General features: G+C 28.5%; 1 pseudogene; it reads right to left on the minus strand.

Annotated features, from left to right (window-relative positions):
- Window positions 1–1,441: 1,441 nt before the first annotated feature.
- On the minus strand, window positions 1,442–19,386 carry LOC145961794 (aminopeptidase N-like; annotated as a pseudogene).
- Between the last annotated feature and the right edge of the window lie 199 nt (window positions 19,387–19,585).

The following is a 19,585-nucleotide window of genomic DNA, read 5'->3' on the forward strand; positions in this document are numbered from 1 at the left end:
TTGTGACATTAGTAAAACGTAATGATGATGAAATGTTTACTTGAGAATATACAGATACAAAATAAATAATTAATATTTAAAAGTTAATATTTTAGTATCAAAATTATAAATTTCAATAAAATTAAAATGAAACAAAATTTCGTTCAATAAAATTAAAATAAATTTTAATATTATACAATATTAGAATAATAATTTTTTTAAATTGATTTTAATTGATATATTATGATTATTGACATTGACATATTACCTTACCATTGCATACATAATTTTACACATGTTAAAGAAACTGCATACTTTAGTGATAATTTATTATTAAGTGAATATATATGTTTTTAGTTATTCGCATATTATAGAGAAAATAATTCCTAAATAGTACTATGTATGCGTGTATGTGCATGTTTAAATACATGAAACAGCATAAGTATAGCTTATATATTTAATTTTATATATAAAGTGTTTATGTGTGTGAAAATTGAGAAAGTGTCTGTGATCTAATCAAATTTTGTTAGTGACTTCTATGAAGTATATGGATAAAAAAATTTATATAAAATTTATATAAACTTTATACAAAAACAAAAAGAGAATAACGGTCCGTAAGATAACAATTAAATTTTATAAAAAAGAAAAGGCTAAGGACCGTAGCGTAGGATGTTATTACGTAATTAAATTCAGATCATAGATCTGAGACGAGTACTTTATATATTCTTAATTAATTAATAATAAAGAAAGAAGAACATTGTCCGTCAAAAGAGTAATACAATGCAATAAAAGTTGACAGACGTACGTTTCGATCCAATGCGGATCTTTTTCAATGTCTTAATAACGGATAACATGATCAAAACGCGAAAGTTACAAAGGCGCACGCAGTACAAAATAATCTGGAGGTCAAAACAATCAAATTAAAACGATCGACAGTCTAATGTAGCGCAGAGATAATAAAGGAATAATAACGGTCGAACAAACAAAACAACGCTTGTACAAAAAATAAATAAAGATAAATAAGAATTATATATATATATGCATGGCGATGTAATATTCAAACGAATAGCGCAACGCTCACCTCGATATCAAAATCGTCCGAGTGACACTATGAAACTAGGAGAAATATACTTCGCCGATTTGCAATTAACAATTACATATTTTTTCTTCGAAACAACTGTGTTTTTTTACACCAATTGATTCCTCTCATTATTTTGTACTTAAAAGTATTAAGGTAAGATAATCGAAAAATGAATATTTTACAAGATATTTTACAGTTTATGTAAAATTAAGAAATTATTTCAAGCCTCATAACTCGGAAAGTACTTATTGAAAACTAACTTAATTATAGTGTTTTGGAAAGCTCTCGAGATGAGCTACAAGAATATGTAAAAGCATACAGGGTGTCCCATTTACAAAGTTGGAGGTGACCTCTACGTGACCTTCAGCTGACTCTTCAAGGTCACACTAATGGCACCTTCTTATGTCCCCCTCGGAACCATATAACTATTGTCTGAAACATTTTTCCCAATCTCTTTTACTTTAAGAGATATTCAGCTGCATCACTTAAAATGACACACCCTGTATATATAATTTTAATACATTTAATACATATATATAATACATACAATAATATTAATAATCTTAAACATAATAGGAATAAATAATAATTATGGATTATGAAAATTACAAATTTGCTGAAATGAGAATAAAATCATTCTTCTATTGTACTATGTGTTCTATTATATTATGTGCATTGTGTTGCACTATATTTTACTTAACAACTCTTTTGTTTGCAAGGAATGCTTATAAATAGTGTTGCGCTTACATAACTTAAAATAATCTAGATACAGATTAGATAAATCATATACTCATGTATCTCAGATAAAATATAGATAATTCGGTTTGAGTGTATCTAGATAAAAGATGTATTAGTTAAATATTTTATCTATATACTTTTAAGATAATATTTAAGACAATTTAGGATATATAAAAATAATACACTCCAGACAAATAATTACACAAAATAAGCATGTATTCATTTGACAATAATAACGAGTATAGGCCGTGTCCACAATGTCAATGTCAATCGACCAATGTGATTATGGCTACGTTCCACTTAACAATCGCAACGCTCGCAAAATTATCTTCTCCTTGTTGTTCGCTAAAAGTTAAAGACATATTATGTTTACAAGTTCCGCGATCATTAAGTGGAACGCTTTTAAATCCGTATTACACTATAGGTTGCGGGCTCGATTACGATTGAAATGTTGAAATTGACCGATTAGAGTAGCCGGCCGGTAAATTGCTAGTTTGATGAAATTGTACTCAGTGCACACTGATTACATTATCTTATGTGTTTTAATAAAAGATATCACTTTTCTTATATCTGAGATACAGATAAAGATACCACAAACTTGAATTATATAGATAAAAGATAAAATAAACAATAATTGCATTTAGGTGAAAATCTAGATAATTTTATCCAGATAACGGAAAACACTGCTTATAAATAATACTTTGCAAGTAACTTTCAACAAATAAAAATCAAAATTTAGAATTAGAGATTTTAAAAATAAAATTAGAAATTTATATGAGCTGCAGCTGTCACAGAGATAATATCATTATAATATTATAATATTATAACTGTTATATCTAGCAAGTGCATTAATTCTTCTTAACTTATCCATCTTAATTAAATTTTTAGTAAACAAATGGCTCGTGTAATATTAAAGTATGCGAATCACATTACGTAATACTTTCTCAATCATATTGAAAAACATTTAAATTTATTTAACTAAGAGCTGAACATCTAGACTAACTAAGATTTAAATCTGAAGCTTGTAAATTCTCTTTTTAAAATTTATATAAATCTATTTTCACTAAAATTTCCAAGTAAAGAAATTATCTTTCTCTTTTGGTTTCACTTGCTCGCTCACTCTTTCCCACTTTCTCATTCATTAAAAATTACATATTTTCAAAATAATATATTTTCGGAAATTAGAAATAAAAATATGCTTATTTTATAAAAAAAATTAAATGACATTAATTTCTGCTTATTACTTTGGGATACTGTGACATTAATATATTCTGTATGAAAACAAAAAAATCAATGATTAATAAATGAAATATTAGTATAATGATATTCATAAAATTTACCTTTACTTTCGTATTTCTTTCTTTCACAAGAAACCATAACTTCTTACATTTATTTAATTCAACTTGCGGTACTTTAAAAAATTTATCTGTTAGCAAGTCGTTTATCTAAAACAGATCATTTTGATGATATTAAACAGCAATATTTGATGTCGCATCATGGTTATTTATTTTACATATATATATGTACATAAGCACATGCAATTTTTACCTTTTCGAGTTGATTTGTGGAATACACATGATTAATAATAATAATAAACGTTGCATACTCGCTGACTTGTCTATAACAGTAAAACAATAAATTTATTGATACACAAATAAATTGTTGAATGATAGATATATATTTACGGAGAGAAAACTGTGTTACTTAGGTTTTATATGCTCAAGATTATGTAATATGAAATTGAGTATTACAGGATTCCTTGCATGCTTCGCAATTGTAAAAAGAAAATAATTAATATAATCTTTATCGAAAAAATCTTTTAAAAACATAATCGATGTTGTACTATCATTTTTTATTAGATTTAGATAGTCTTTGATAAATTGTGAATCCTCAGGGCAAGAGAGAAATTTTAAAAGTTTAGGTTTAAATTTTTCTTTTCCCAGACGATATACTCCCCACCAAGGAGAATCTTCATTGCTAAGAGAATAGTACAATACTTTTAAACCTTGACAGTATGTCCATTCTTTCCACCATGGCAAAAGCCTACGAGATTTAACAAAAAACAAATTCTAATATAAAAGTTGTGCACATATTAATCTTATATTTTGATTAAATAATTTAACAAATTATAATTTCATAACATAACATAATAAATTTAAATTTTGATATATAATTTTGATATATAATTTTGATATATAAATAATGTAATAAACATTGCACATGTATCTACAAAACAATTAAATTAAAATAACCGAGAATATATAAGAAAAATTACGTGTTCTTTTCGGGATCTGCGAGATGACGATTTAAATTATGTCGGGCATTTTCTATGCATATGCGACCATCAAGATTACATGCCCATTTCGCAGCCTCCATTCTTAAACTCTTTGTAAGATCGTGTTCATTAGAAACTTCATCGTATTTTAGTTTATCAAGCAAATCGTATAGTAAGTTTAGCATTTTCCCCTAAATATATAAATATATATATTTATATGTATTTATATTGTTACTTGATATAAATTTTATATTTTTCGATTCTTGCATTATATTTTGCCATACCGAAAGATATCTTTCGCAAATGTATTTTACATGGTTTTATATATTAAGAACGTTTTGTCTTGGTAAACAGCTCTAAATTTCTTTTTATAAAGATATCTATTATATGTATAGCTATATTTATATTGTATACGTATTTACACAAATTTGAATTTTACTTGCGTGCATATTCACACATGCTTAACACATGCACACATGTCCATATCAAAATATACAAATATATGTCTACAAAATACAAAAATATTTTGTAGACATATAGACATACATGTAGACATTATATGTATAATATAATTTAATAACTTTTTAACTGTTTGTGTGTGTATTAAACACACAAATAACTGATGTACATATATGTTTCCTACCAATTTTTTATCTAAAAATTAATGATATTTAAATCGTCATTATGAATATCATGTTGTTATTAAAAATGGTAACAATTTTTATATGTTTCTCTATTTTCCTCTGCACTTTTTATAATTATTACATACTCTCTCTCTCTATTCGAATATTAATTTACTAATAGATACTTATCATTCATCCAAAATATATTTAAAAATCGTAATCAAATTTTTTTATCTACATGTATTTTATTGTATGTATCTTTTCGGAAAGCACTTAATAATTATTGTTATAAATGCACACAATATTAATATGTGTAATAAGTAATGTGTTTAAAGCGTTTTAATATATTTAATACATCACTGTTGACATTGTTTATAATATTTGTTATTACCTTGATGTTAAAATATATTGGTTCCCGAAATAGAAAGATATTGGATAGATATTCCAAAACTTTGAACATGGGATACCATGCCACGTAGTCTGTTTCTCGTGATAGATATTTCGTAATATTCCAGAATACAATGGAATTAAGTTGGTTTGTTATCATTAAATGGAAAGCGTCATCGATAATTTGGGCACGATTCAGAACATGTATTTTTATATAATTTTCAGAATTTAGATAATTTGTAATTCTTCGCCAGTTTTCGATATCGTAATTGACTCGATAATATCCTATCGATAACAAATGAATATATAACGATATAATTCTTTCAAATAGATTTATAAATATAAGGCCCAGTTCAACAAACTGAAAAAAAATCTGGGTAAATCTATGAGATGCATTTAATAATGCATTTTTTGAAATATTTAGTTTTTATCATCAAGTATGATAATAATAACAAAATATTTAGTAATAGTTATAAACATTTTCCAAAAATAGTTATAAATATTTTACGTTTAATTGAGTTCACTAAATATTAAAAATAATTAAATAATTTCGTCTTAATCACCTATACGTTTAGTTGAAACTATTTCACCACATCGGTGGGTAACATTTATCAAATTTGGATTATTATAACCAAGCCTTTTTTTCAGTGCGGTGGCCAGTTAGCTTAACTAGTAGTTAAGTTGTGATGCCAACCACTGAAATAAAATTCGGTAAGCTATTTACAAGCTATTTTAATTAATATTCAGCTTCGTTCTCATTACGATACTTCATCGCAAAACGAAAATGGATATCACAAATCGTATACGAACACCAAATTTTTGTCATGAGGAAAAACTGGTACTTGTATCATTAATAAAAAAATATAAATTGATAAAAGAAAATAAGCGGACTGATGCTATGAGTGTTAGAGACAAAGAAGAGGCTTGGCTGAAGATATTGGACGAGTAAACTTGTCAAAATATAACCTTGTAAATAGCTTACCGAATTTTGTTTCAATGGTTGGCATCACTACTTAACTACAAGTTAAGCTAACTGGCCACTGTTGAACTGGGCCTAAGTATCTGTTTTTATACATTAACACAGATAAAAAAATGTATCAAAAATTGTAAATAAATAGGAAAACCAGATTGTAAAATATTATATATATGAAATTACTTTGCACTAAAATTGAGTATATATAATAGTTGTACAAGAAATTTTATATAAATTTAAACCAATTTTTTAATTATATAAATAATGATCAATTTGCATTATATTACATAACATTACTTGTTATTATCTATATATTCATATAAAAACATAATCTAAAATTAAAATAAAAAAGTTTTTCTATAATCATTATATTTTGTGTTAAACAGTAGGTTATAAATGTGTAGCGCTTTATGTTCAGGCGTGTTCGTAATTCGCTCGTGGATGGATTTGCAGAGGTTGCCGAGATTCTCGTGAATAATCGAGGCGATGTAACAGTAGTTGGTTTATTCTGTACACTATATACAATTATTTTTAGATTGTTTTTGGTGGCCCTTACAAGGGCCGTTATTGTATGCGGAGTTATAGCCGCTCTCTATAAGTTATGTGTGGCCAGGCCTTAGTGATTTTTAAGGACCCTAGACAGTTGTTGTTCTCGTCTACTTGGTCCGTTTGCGTGGCCGTGCTGTGACTGGGCGTTTCCCAATCGGAGTCCGATTGAGTGCTCTGATCGATAGTGGGAACTGCGCCGACTTGAGTCCCCCTGTGGACACGGCTTAAAGGGACCGTCTATGAGGCCTGGTCCGTTCGTGAACACGACGACGGCGACGGCGGCAGCGGTGAGACTACGACTGGAACGCTCCAAGGTCCAGTTGGCGAAGTGTATCTTCGTATGCGTATGTCCCAGACTTCGAGCAGGTACCTTGGTGGACGAGTAAATCTCGGTGGTTCCAGGTCTATCTTCTCCAGTTTCCAGGGCAGAAGCTGGAACGAGACCTTTTTCTCTCCTGCTGACTGGTTGGTGCAGGGTGCCCTGGGCGCCTCTTTCCACGGTGATCTGACCGGCCCTGGTGATCGGGGCGTCGAGAGTGGCCGTGGGATGTGACTTCTCCGCCGTGTAATGATGAGAGCGCGAAGCTCTTCCACAATTAATTCCCGAGGAGGTATTATCTCCTCGTACAAAAAAGAACAAGTCTTGGCTATCGATATAGAGAGCTATGATGCTGTACTATTCTCAAGCCGCGACTCGGTGTCCTGTCGTCTCGCGCGGTCTTATATAGCGAGGCTGCCGAATTTCACTTATGCGAAATGGTTTGCCCCTGCGGCCATCTGTCGGCTCGCCGCGTACCGAATCGCCTTAGGGCTCGCACCGCCGTACGCGTAGCGCGTGTACGGTGTACGGTTCAGTAGGCGCTGATTGTGTGGTGGATCGTAGCCGCCACAAATGGTTTAAAATCATGTAGCTTAAAATTTACACACACATGCACACACAAAATGCTATTTAATAATGCTATGTAATACAAAATGTATGTATGGCCAAAATGATAAAATTGATAATAAAATTGATCTGCAATAGTTTGTAACATGATAAATAAGTTGATTAAATTATCAAATAATAAATTTATTAATTAGATAAAAAAATTCTTATTTTTATATATACATTCATCTATATAAATTATATCTTACTTTAAAGAATTATATTGTGCATTTAAAAAAGCTATTTAAGCAAAATGAAAAGAAAGTTTTTGATGTAATTAAATTTTAATTAAAATATGCATGCCTAACAATATACAATATCAAAACAACCACAATTTTATTGAAGATTTAAATTGCAGAAATTTAATAAAATTCTGAAATTACATATTTAAATTTAACACAGAAGATATATTATCAAATTTACTATATATTTGTAAGAATAAATAACTTTGTTATTGAATATTATACAAAAAGTAGTATTTATCTTTATTACAAATGATAATGTACTCTCTAAAAGTGAATCAATGAAAATATCACTAATTTTAAGTAAAATAAGATTCACTGACAAGAGAAGCAAGTCAGCGAGTATTGCACTGCTCCCCCCCCCCTTCAGTGGAAACGATTATTCTTTGTTACTTCATCTGATATCTCACTGATTATGGTCAGTGGAAGCAAAATTCACTGTAAAACCAGTAAATTTCACTGTAAAACCAGTAATCGCTAGTTCGTTCGTTTACCGCTACGATGTGCTATACATTGAAAAAATTGTATTCTCAACTTAAGAATATGCCACTTATCTTTAGAATATGTACTAAAATAGGTGCCAAGAAGAGATGCTCTTGGCACCTATTTTAGTATATATTCTAAAGATAAGTGGCATATTCTTAAGTTGAGAATACAATTTTTTCAGTGTATCTTTCATATTTAAGTTTTAGTCATGAGAATTAAAGTTTGCAAAGGGCGACAGATAAAATTAAAAATATTACTTCAATTTAATTTCTGATACAATCTGAACAGAGGAACTTCAGATATTAAATCGATTTTATAAGTCGGACACAAATCAATATCCGGCGAATAAACAAAAATGATCCATTCATTATGTATTTAATATAACAAGTTCAACATGCATATAAATAAAATAATATAAATAGTAATATAAATAAGTAATATAAGTAGTAATAATATAAATAGTAATATAAATAAGTAATATAAATGAAATAAAATTTTTAATATAATAAATATAAATAAAATATTACTAATACTGATTGAAACAGTCAATATTACTAATTCTTTCAGTAAAATATTAGTGATTTACAGTGCTGTATTTATAACTGCTATAATGAGTGACTATTTACTGTTTTTCAGTTATAATACACTGATTCACTTTTAGGGAGTAGCAGAATACTTATTATTATATTTTACAGTCAATCGTTTTAAATATATAACAAGTGAAAAATGTTTAAATAATTTAGAGGCTTATATGTATATAATTAAAATAATATAAAATTTTCATTATGTTAAAAACATTATAAAGTGTGACAAATTTGTTACATATTTACCAGTTTGTTGTATGTTAAATAGTATCCAGCCATTCTCTTTAAATTTCAAACGTAATCCAAAAGTCAGAAAATAGGACAATAAAGTATTATTTAAAGTACCAGTAAAATTATGATACGTCTGTGTAGTATACGTTACAGGTATTTCATAATTCGCCAATTTATTTAAATTATGCATTGATACCTGTATCCGTTCTATAGGAGAACTATATTCTCGTGTTATTTTCAATACAAGATAATATTTTTGTGATAATATTTCATTCAAACAATTAGTTATCTTCCATATAAGTACTAAATTGTTTAGAGATATTTGTGGAGACGAAAAGTGCTTGAAAACTTCACCAACATTGGCAGCAGGCTTGCTAAAGTTACAAAATTTTGCAAAATTTATTGTTAAAGTGTCAAAAGTATTATAAGCAACATATACAATTACCACAATATTACCATAATATATAAAATTGCTACGTTAATTATACTTTTTATTTAATTTAATTAGTTATATAAATAATTATGTAATTAATCATATGATTTATAATTTCCATAAATATTTGATATGCTATAGTTTAAACTATAATTTAACTATAGGAATAGCCTAACTTGATTATTTTTAAAAGATAAGTATATGTGTAAATTGAAAGTTTATCTTGAATATTTAATGACATTGAAGGTAAAAGAAATTGTGTATGGTTAATAATAAAGTATGTAAGATACGATGTAAGTTAAAATAAAAATAACTATAAAATAACTATAAAATTTAAGACTTTTATGATATATAATCAATCATTCATCATATTTAGTTTTCTGTAATACAGTAATTATAGTAGTACAGTATATTACTTACTTATTCTTTACATATATGCGGATAGTTTCCCAAAATATTTCTTCATTAACCACATGTGGAAACACACGCAATACATTGGATCCTACATTTACATAATTTATATCAAGATATAAGATAATAATACATATAAGTTAATAATAATTACAATTATATATATACAGGGTGTCCCGAAACTAACGCTTGATATTTTAAAGGCAGATTCTCTGGCCAATTTAAAAACAATTTTTCCTCAGCGAAAATGTCGAGGGAGATCATTATTTTTTGCATATTCCCAATTTTTGTCATCATGTATCTTTCTAACTAAGTCTTAAATTAAAATTCTATTAAAGTAAACTCTACCTAAAATTAACTAAAGAATGTGACTTTATTAATATTTTATTCCCATAAGCCTTAGTTTGCGAAAAACCCTTTATTTTCAATCGTTTATAACTCGAAAACTATTAGTGCCGCGATATTTTCGTTGAGGAAAAATCGTTTTTAAATTGACCAGAGAATCTGCCTTTAAAATATCAAGCGTTAGTTTCGGGACACCCTGTATATATAGGGTGATTCTAAATAACTTTATGCTTTTGCAAAAACATAATCTTGACCGAATTTTAAGACGATTTTTCCTTTGGCAAAATTTCGTCCGAAGCTTAGTTTTTGAATTATTAAAGGAAGTAGTTAACGTATGACGGGTCGAATACAAGAGGGCGCAGGCAAGGGTGGCGCGATTCACCGTCAGACGCGGGTGCTTACGCGGGGCGCCTGCTGCGATCAGCTGGTCGCTATACACATACAGACACACATGCGAACACATACATTCTCTCTCTGTCTGTCTGTCTGTCTGTCTGTCTGTCTGTCTGTCTGTCTCTCTCTCTCTCTCTCTCTCTCTCTCTCTCTCTCTCTCTCTCTCTCTCTCTCTCTCTCATTCGCTCACTCATCTGTATTTTTTTTTTTTACGAGAGAGGGGAAAATGCATTTTATGCATACCCACCGGTCGATCCAGTGAGTTATGTGGGACTCGAGTACCAAGTCGAATTACCAACTCGGTACTCCCTACCCACTAAAAATCCCTCTCTTTTCACGAATTTCCTTTGACACACTGTCCCTCTGACTTCCCGAGATCTGTTTTCACATAAATTCAAAAAATAATTATTATTACCTTGTTCGATGACTTTTGCTGTAATTGCTTGAAGGAGAAATGAATTTTCCGATAGATCGTACGTTCTCAAATTTAACGTAGATATCACGTTGCAAAAGACAAGAAATCCACACTAAATTATTAACTGAAAGTTTTTCTTCTTTCACACACACACACACATGAACTGTATTCTTTTATAAACTTTAACGTAATCACATTTATTTACTCACTCGATGAGACGAGAAATTTACTAATGACTCTATCACTAATCACTATTAATCACTGTCGAATAATAACTGTTGGCGATTAAAAATCACTCGATGAAAGAAACACGCGCGGACACGTTACTACACGACGCGACGACGCGACAATGCGACGATAATTACTCGGCGATTGCAAGCAGTTTTTTGTCATGGTAGGTTGCGGTAGGTTAAGATACTACTGGCGCTATCGAACGCGATCATGTGTTCGATTGAAGAATGTGGTAAACATAATAAACATTTAACATATTAATATTATTATTATCATGAATGTGTGTGATATCCATACATCGTATGATATCTATTTAAAAATTAATTAGATTAAATAAGTGTTTTTAAAATATTTATTACTTTTACTATTATCTTAAATAAATATTTAATATTAATATTTTATATGATAATAGTAAAAGTAATAAATATTTTAAAAACACTTATTTAATCTAATTAATTTTTAAATAGATATCATACGATGTATGGATATCACTCACATTCATGATAATAATAATATTAATATGTTAAACGTTTATTATGTTTACCGCATTCTTCAATCGAACACATGATCGCGTTCGATAGCGCCAGTAGTACCTTAACCTACCGCAACCTACCATGACAAAAAACTGCTTGCAATCGCCAAGTAATTATCGTCGCATTGTCGCGTCGTCGCGTCGTGTAGTAACGTGTCCGCGCGTGTTTCTTTCATCGAGTGATTTTTAATCGCCAACAGTTATTATTCGACAGTGATTAATAGTGATTAGTGATAGAGTCATTAGTAAATTTCTCGTCTCATCGAGTGAGTAAATAAATGTGATTACGTTAAAGTTTATAAAAGAATACAGTTCATGTGTGTGTGTGTGTGTGAAAGAAGAAAAACTTTCAGTTAATAATTTAGTGCGGATTTCTTGTCTTTTGCAACGTGATATCTACGTTAAATTTGAGAACGTACGATCTATCGGAAAATTCATTTCTCCTTCAAGCAATTACAGCAAAAGTCACGAACAAGGTAATAATAACTATTTTTTGACTTTATGTGAAAACAGATCTCGGGAAGTCATAGGGACAGTGTGTCAAAGGAAATTCGTGAAAAGAGAGGGGTTTTTAGTGGGTAGGGAGTACCGAGTTGGTAATTCGACTTGGTACTCGAGTCCCACATAACTCACTGGATCGACCGGTGAGTATGCATAAAATGCATTTTCCCCTCTCTCGTAAAAAAAAACAAAAAACAGGTGAGTGAGCGAATGAGCGAGAGAGGGGGGGGGGAGAGAGAGAGAGAGAGAGACAGACAGACAGACAGACAGACAGACAGACAGAGAAAGAATGTATGTGTTCGCATGTGTGTCTGTATGTGTATAGCGACCAGCTGATCGCAGCAGGCGCCCCGCGTAAGCACCCGCGTCTGACGGTGAATCGCGCCACCCTTGCCTGCCTCTTGTATTCGACCCGTCATACGTTAACTACTTCCTTTAATAATTCAAAAACTAAGCTTCGGACGAAATTTTGCCAAAGGAAAAATCGTCATAGAATTCGGTCAAGATTATGTTTTTGCAAAAGCATAAAGTTATTTAGAATCACCCTGTATATATATATACAGGGTGGCCCACGTAAAGAGTTACAAATTTATATCTCAGAAACGAAGCAATTTAGAGAAAAATGTTTCAGACAAAAGTTGTATGGTTTCGAGGGTGACATAAGGTGGTGCCATTAGTTTGACTTTGAAGAGTCACCTAAAGGTCACATGAAAGTCACCTTCAACTTTCTAAGTGGGACACTCTATATGCTTTTACATATTCTTTTAGATCATCTCGAGAGCTTTCCAAAACACTATAATTAAGTTAGTTTTCATTAAGTACTTTCCAAGTTATGAGGCTTGAAATTACACAAAATAATGGGGAATCAATTGGTAAAGAAAACATACAGTTGTTTTTAAGAAAAAATATGGAATTGTTAATTTCAAATTACATATTTTTTCTTAAAAACAACTATGTTTTTTCTTTACACCAATTGATTCCTCTCATTATTTTGTATAAAAGTATTAAGGTAAGATAATCGAAAAATGAATATTTTACTAGATATTTTATGGTTTATGTAAAATTAAGAAATTATTTCAATTTTCATAACTCGAAAAGTACTCAATGAAGAAATACTTTATTATAGTGTTTTGAAAAGCTCTCGAGATAAGCTACAAGAATAAGTAACAAAAAATAGGGGGTTCCATTTAAGAAATTGAAGGTGACCTTCACGTGACCTTCAAACGACTTTTCAAGGTCAAACCAATGACACCATCTTATGGCCCCTTCAAGCCATACAACTTTTGTCTGAAACATTTCTTTCTAAAGTGCATAGTTTATGAAATATTCAACCGTTCCGGGACTTTTGGGACACCCTATATATACAGGGTGGACCATTTTAACCTTTAATGGAGAATAACTCGACCGGTAAGCGAAATAATAAAAAAAGTTTTATACAAAAGTTGTTGGGCAAGGAGGGGGACGTATGACCATGACCTTGAATTTGACCTTGGAAGTCATTTGAAGGTCACATAAAGGTCACCTTTAATTTTTTAAGTGGAACCTTCTATTTTTCATTGCATATTCTTGTAGCTTATCTCGAGAGCTTTCCAAAACACTATAATTAAGTACCTTTTCGTTAAGTACTTTTTGAGTTATGAGGCTTGAAATAATTTCTTAATTTTACATAAACCGTAAAATATCTTTTAAAATATTCATTTTTCGATTATCTTACCTTAATACTTTTACGTACAAAATAATGAGAGGAATCAATTGGTGTAAAGAAAACACATAATTGTTTCGAAAAAAAAAATGTAATTTGCAATGAAAAGTAGTAGGTTCCATTTAAGAAATTAAAGGTGACCTTTATGTGACCTTCAAATGACTATCCAAGGTCAAATTCAAGGTCATGGTCATACGTCCCCCTCCTTGCCCAACAACTTTTGTATAAAACTTTTTTTATTATTTCGCTTACCGGTCGAGTTATTCTCCATTAAAGGTTAAAATGGTCCACCCTGTATATATATATATATGTATATGTATATATATATATATATATATATATATATATATATGTGTGTGTGTATGTGTGTGTGTAGTTAAATATACCTGCTAGAAATATATACATGGTGTCCCACTCTAACATTCATACCGTAACAATTCGTAAACATTGCTTTTGGAAAAGAAAAGTTTTAAATAAAAGTTATAGGGTTTGGAGAGGGAAAGAGGATTATATTAGAGAATATTAATTGGACCTTGGATGTAGGTGTTAAGGTCATGTGAAGATCAATTTAGTTTTTTAAAATGAGACTACCCTCTCTCTAATTTGTCTATATAAAATGATTCCTCATATATTCCATGTAAAAGTTATAAGAGTAGGAGTCATAAATTGGATGGTTTATGAAATATTTTATATTTTATATATGTTGACAATTTTATCTAAATTATAAAATATCTCATGAAATATTTATTTTTCAATTATCTTACCTCAATATATTTATACACAAAATAATGTGAAGAATTTGCAATATACAGCTACACATTTTTTTTAAGAATAATTATGTGTTTTTTTTATTAATTTTAATTAATTTTTTTCATTGTGTGCATTCATTGATTTGAATATTAATGTAAGATAATCGAAAAATAAATATTTTATGAAATATTTTATGGTTTATGTAAAATTTTGGAAATTTAAAGTATAAAATATCTTGTGTGTAAATTACTCAATTTTTGGATATATTATCCTTATAACTCTTTACGTGGAATATTATAAGCAATTGTTTTATGTAAACAAATTAAGATAATCTCATTAAAAAGAACTAAATTGACCTTCACATGACCTTGACACCTACATTAAAATAGTCCAATATATATTAATATTCCTACCTTCTTTCCCTTTCCAAACCCTACAACTTTTATTTAAATTTTTTCCAAAACGCCCTGTTCTCGAGTTATTACGGTGTAAATATTAAATAGTGAGACCTACACATTTAAATCTATATATAAGTTTTACATATAACGCCTAACTTTTTAAGCATATTCAAAACTCAATTTTTAATTATATCTTTACCTTTAATGTAACGGGGATTTTTGAAAGCACTGTTCAATGATGTATTATAAAGTGATGTATCATATTCATTATCAAAATGAAGGGATTCTTGTTGAAACTGTACCACAAACAAGTCTATTATTCGGGCATTTGGGAGAGCCTATAAAAATAATTTTAATGTATTTAGTCATTTAATATTAGATTTACATACAGCAGCAATATGTACTAGGGCTGCTACTTTCTATGTAAAAAACTTTATTACTTATACTCTTAAAATATAAAATAAATAATATTAAAATAATCTTAAAATATAAAATAAATAATTCAAAAATAATATTAATAATAGCAAAAATGGCTACACAATATAACTTTTAAATTAAATATTTCTTATTTATAAAATATAGCAAAATTATCTTATTACACAATTTCCATATGTATACATATGCTTAACTTTATAATAACTTTATCTATAATTTATGCAATCTGAATGATAATTTCTCTTTTATTTTATATAACAATTTAAAGATGTCCAACAAATGTAATATAATAGTGACTTGGACAAATAAAAGAAACACAAAAATGTAAGAATATTTTATATTATTTTATCTACGTTTGTGTTACTAACTTACTTAATAATATTAGCATTTATAAAAAAATTATCATTTCTCTTTTTAAATATAGAATCTTCGCGTAATATTCTAATTCGCAAAAAAAAATTTATACGCTATGATAAAGCTAAAATTATAAAGAGCTTTTAAATTATATATGTATCTATATCTTTATATTTAACTCAAACCTTGCTCACTTGCAAACAATATGATAAATCTACAGGGTGTAACTGAAAAAGCGCCCACGGAGCAAATAGTGTTATTCCTGATTAAAAATTGAGTCGAAAAGTCCTGAACCTAACCTAACCATTTTTTTTTATAATGCTTAATAAAGCGGTAATTGTTGAGTTAAGTTGAGCTATTTGCTCCGTGGGCGCTTTTTCAGTTACACTCTGTATATTTATCATATTGTTTGCAAGTTAGCAAGTTTTGCGCTAAAGAATGCTTAAGCTAACCTTATCGATGACATATAATCCAAGAAATGCGACAACAGCCTCATTTAACGAAGAGGATAACGACCAAAGTGGATTTTCATAATAAAGACATTCCTGTACTACTTTATGGGCTATGAAGTGAGCAACTTTAATTTTACTCGCAGCAGAATCGACATTCTCAATGTAGGTAACATCTGCTTCTCTGAAAATTAAAAAAAAAATGTTTTATAGAAAGCTTATTACTGTTGAAAATATTTTGTGCTTGCAAATTTAATATAATTAAATAATTCTATAAATTAACATATTAATTATATATTAATGTTTTATAATGTCTGCGCGTATGAATGACTCATCACAAAATAATGCGATACTTACTTAATATATATGTAATGCTTCCAATATACATATATATATATATATATATATATATATATATAAAGTTTTTTAAATTTTGATCGATAAGGAATATGAAGACTTGAATATAATACGCTATTTAATTTTATGTTTATAATTTATAATTTATAATTTTGTGATTATAAAATATATACATAATATTTTCAAATAATATTTGAAAATAGACAAAAGATATGTAGATAATTTTAGGTACCATCAATTATTATCCTTTTTTCGTCATTCGAAATATATTGTTTTTTAATTATATAATTACCTATAAATAACAACGCCCAGATTTATGATGCTCTCGTTTTCCGGAAAATCCGGAATTGCAACATGATTTATTTGCCAAGTTTTATTCAGGCGTTTCCATTTATTAAACAAGTATAGAGTTATATTTTGAACAATTTCGTGTGCAAATGCGCAGTGCATTCCACACCACATATCAATCTTGACCTTACTTTTACTTGGACCAGACATGAAAGATATATTAATCCGGTTAGACAGAAATACAAAATAATTAGGCCTTACAAACGTAGTATGAAAATGTGTCACCGTCATGTTTTCATCATTCATTTCCATTTTTTGTATCGGCATATTTGATAAAACTCTATAATTTTGATAATGTTTTATAATAATATTATAGGCAGGCGAAGAAGATACAGCAAATTCGGGCAAACGTGGAATCATGTGTTGAATCCCAATAGTATCAACATATGCTGCCAACCTATCACATTTAGAAATATGAAATAACGATAATAAATTTTCGACATTTATATAGAAATATTAAAAATTGAATAAAAAGATATACGGACGCAATTTATATGTATATAAGAATAATATCTATAGAAAATTATGGCATAGAGTTCTTCTTACTCTTTTGTTCTATATCTTGTATAACATTATGTAATCTAACATGATTTATATCTTAACACTGATTTTGATAGTATTTTGATATTAGTAAAACGTAATGGTCATGTAATGTTTACTTTAGAATATACTAGTATAAAATGAATAGTTAGTATTTAATAGTTAATATTTTAGTATCAAAATTATAAATTTTAATAAAATTAAAATAAAAAAAAATTTTATATTACACAATATTAGACTAATGACTTCTTTTAATTGTTTTTAATTAATGTATTGTGATTATTGACATTGATATATTACCTAACTATTCCATACATAATTTTATATATGTTAAAAAAATTGCATATTTTAGTGATAATTTGTTAAATGAATCACATATATATGTTTTTAGTTATTCGCATATTATAGCGAAAATAGTTTCTAAATGGATACTATGTGTGCGTGTATGTGAATGTTTAAATATAAGAAACAGCATAAATATAGCTTATATATATATATTTAATTTTATATATTTATATTTAATTGTATATATAAAGTGTTTATGAAAAGTGAGTGATTGTTCATGATCTAATCAAATTTTGTTAGTGACTTCTGAAATATATGAACAAAAAAATTCATATAAACTTCATACAAATAATTCATACAAAATTCATACAAAAATTCATACATGTGTCTGGAAATGATTTCTTTCCGAATTATTATAACTTTTAAAACAATTTTTTAGATCTGTGTCATCAGCTTTATTATAGATTAATTTTATGTTATAAATGCTTCTGTAATAGGTTTCATTAAATATTAATAATTTCCTAAAGTTTGTTATTAGTAAACAGTGTAAAAGTGAAATATTTGCCAAAATTTTAAATTTCAAATAAGCAAGTTCTATAAAAACGTAAACATAAATCTTTCAGAATTGTATTATTTAGATTTTGAAAACAATTCAAAACACTACCGGAATATTTAAATTCGTCTGACAGTTGATGATAAAATGTTGTATAAGACGTGCATTACTGCTGATTTAATTAAATTGATTTTTATTTGCAATTTACATTCATTTTAATAATAATGATAATAATAATAAATTGCAAAATTTGTTACTAAGATCCTAAGAAACATATAATTAGGAATGAAAACTTTTCAGATAGGCACATTTCTATATAAATGTCTTTTCTTAGAAAATACTTTTTAATAAATAGAATGCTGTACCAGGATTGTGTCACCCTGTAATTACTACATATTTAATATTTTAATAGTTACTTACCATTGTCGTTCATTTCTTTTATAAAACTTTTTTAGATCTATATCACCCGTTATAATATAATTTAATTTTATGATGTAATACTTCGGCAATAGATTATTCCGGAATATGTATTCGGTAATGTTCTTCTCATTATCATACAAACAATCTACCGGTTCATAAGGGATTATTTTTCCGCGAAAATATTGTGGATCATTAATCACCGTTATATCCATAACACGTTTTACGTCTAAATACAATTGTATTCTTCGAACTGATTTTAATATCCCAATACTCATATTACAATTGCCGACAAAAGTATCTTCCTCAATATATGATGTAAAAATGATATCATATTGTTTCGGTATTATATAGAATGATTGCATGTATGTGTCTGTTTCATTTAGTTTGCTTATCTGGTAATCAATTGAAAAGACCGATACGATGATTGTTAAACTGCTACATAATAATAGTTTTACAAACATGATACTACTTTCTCAGATATCTATAAAGATATATTTTTGTTAGAAAGTACAAACTGACATATTAAACAAAAGCATTGCCTCTATCATGATTTAATGGAAAAGAAAGAATTAAGACAAATACATAGAAATAAATTTAATTTTTAACAACTTACTTTGTATATTGAGATATATCACAAAATGTATGCAAATGTATGTCCTC

This window comes from Camponotus vicinus, unplaced genomic scaffold, assembly GCF_025532165.1.
Source record: "Camponotus vicinus isolate PSW18456_S1 unplaced genomic scaffold, iyCamVici1.0 SCAF_11, whole genome shotgun sequence".
NCBI lineage: Eukaryota > Metazoa > Arthropoda > Insecta > Hymenoptera > Formicidae > Camponotus > Camponotus vicinus.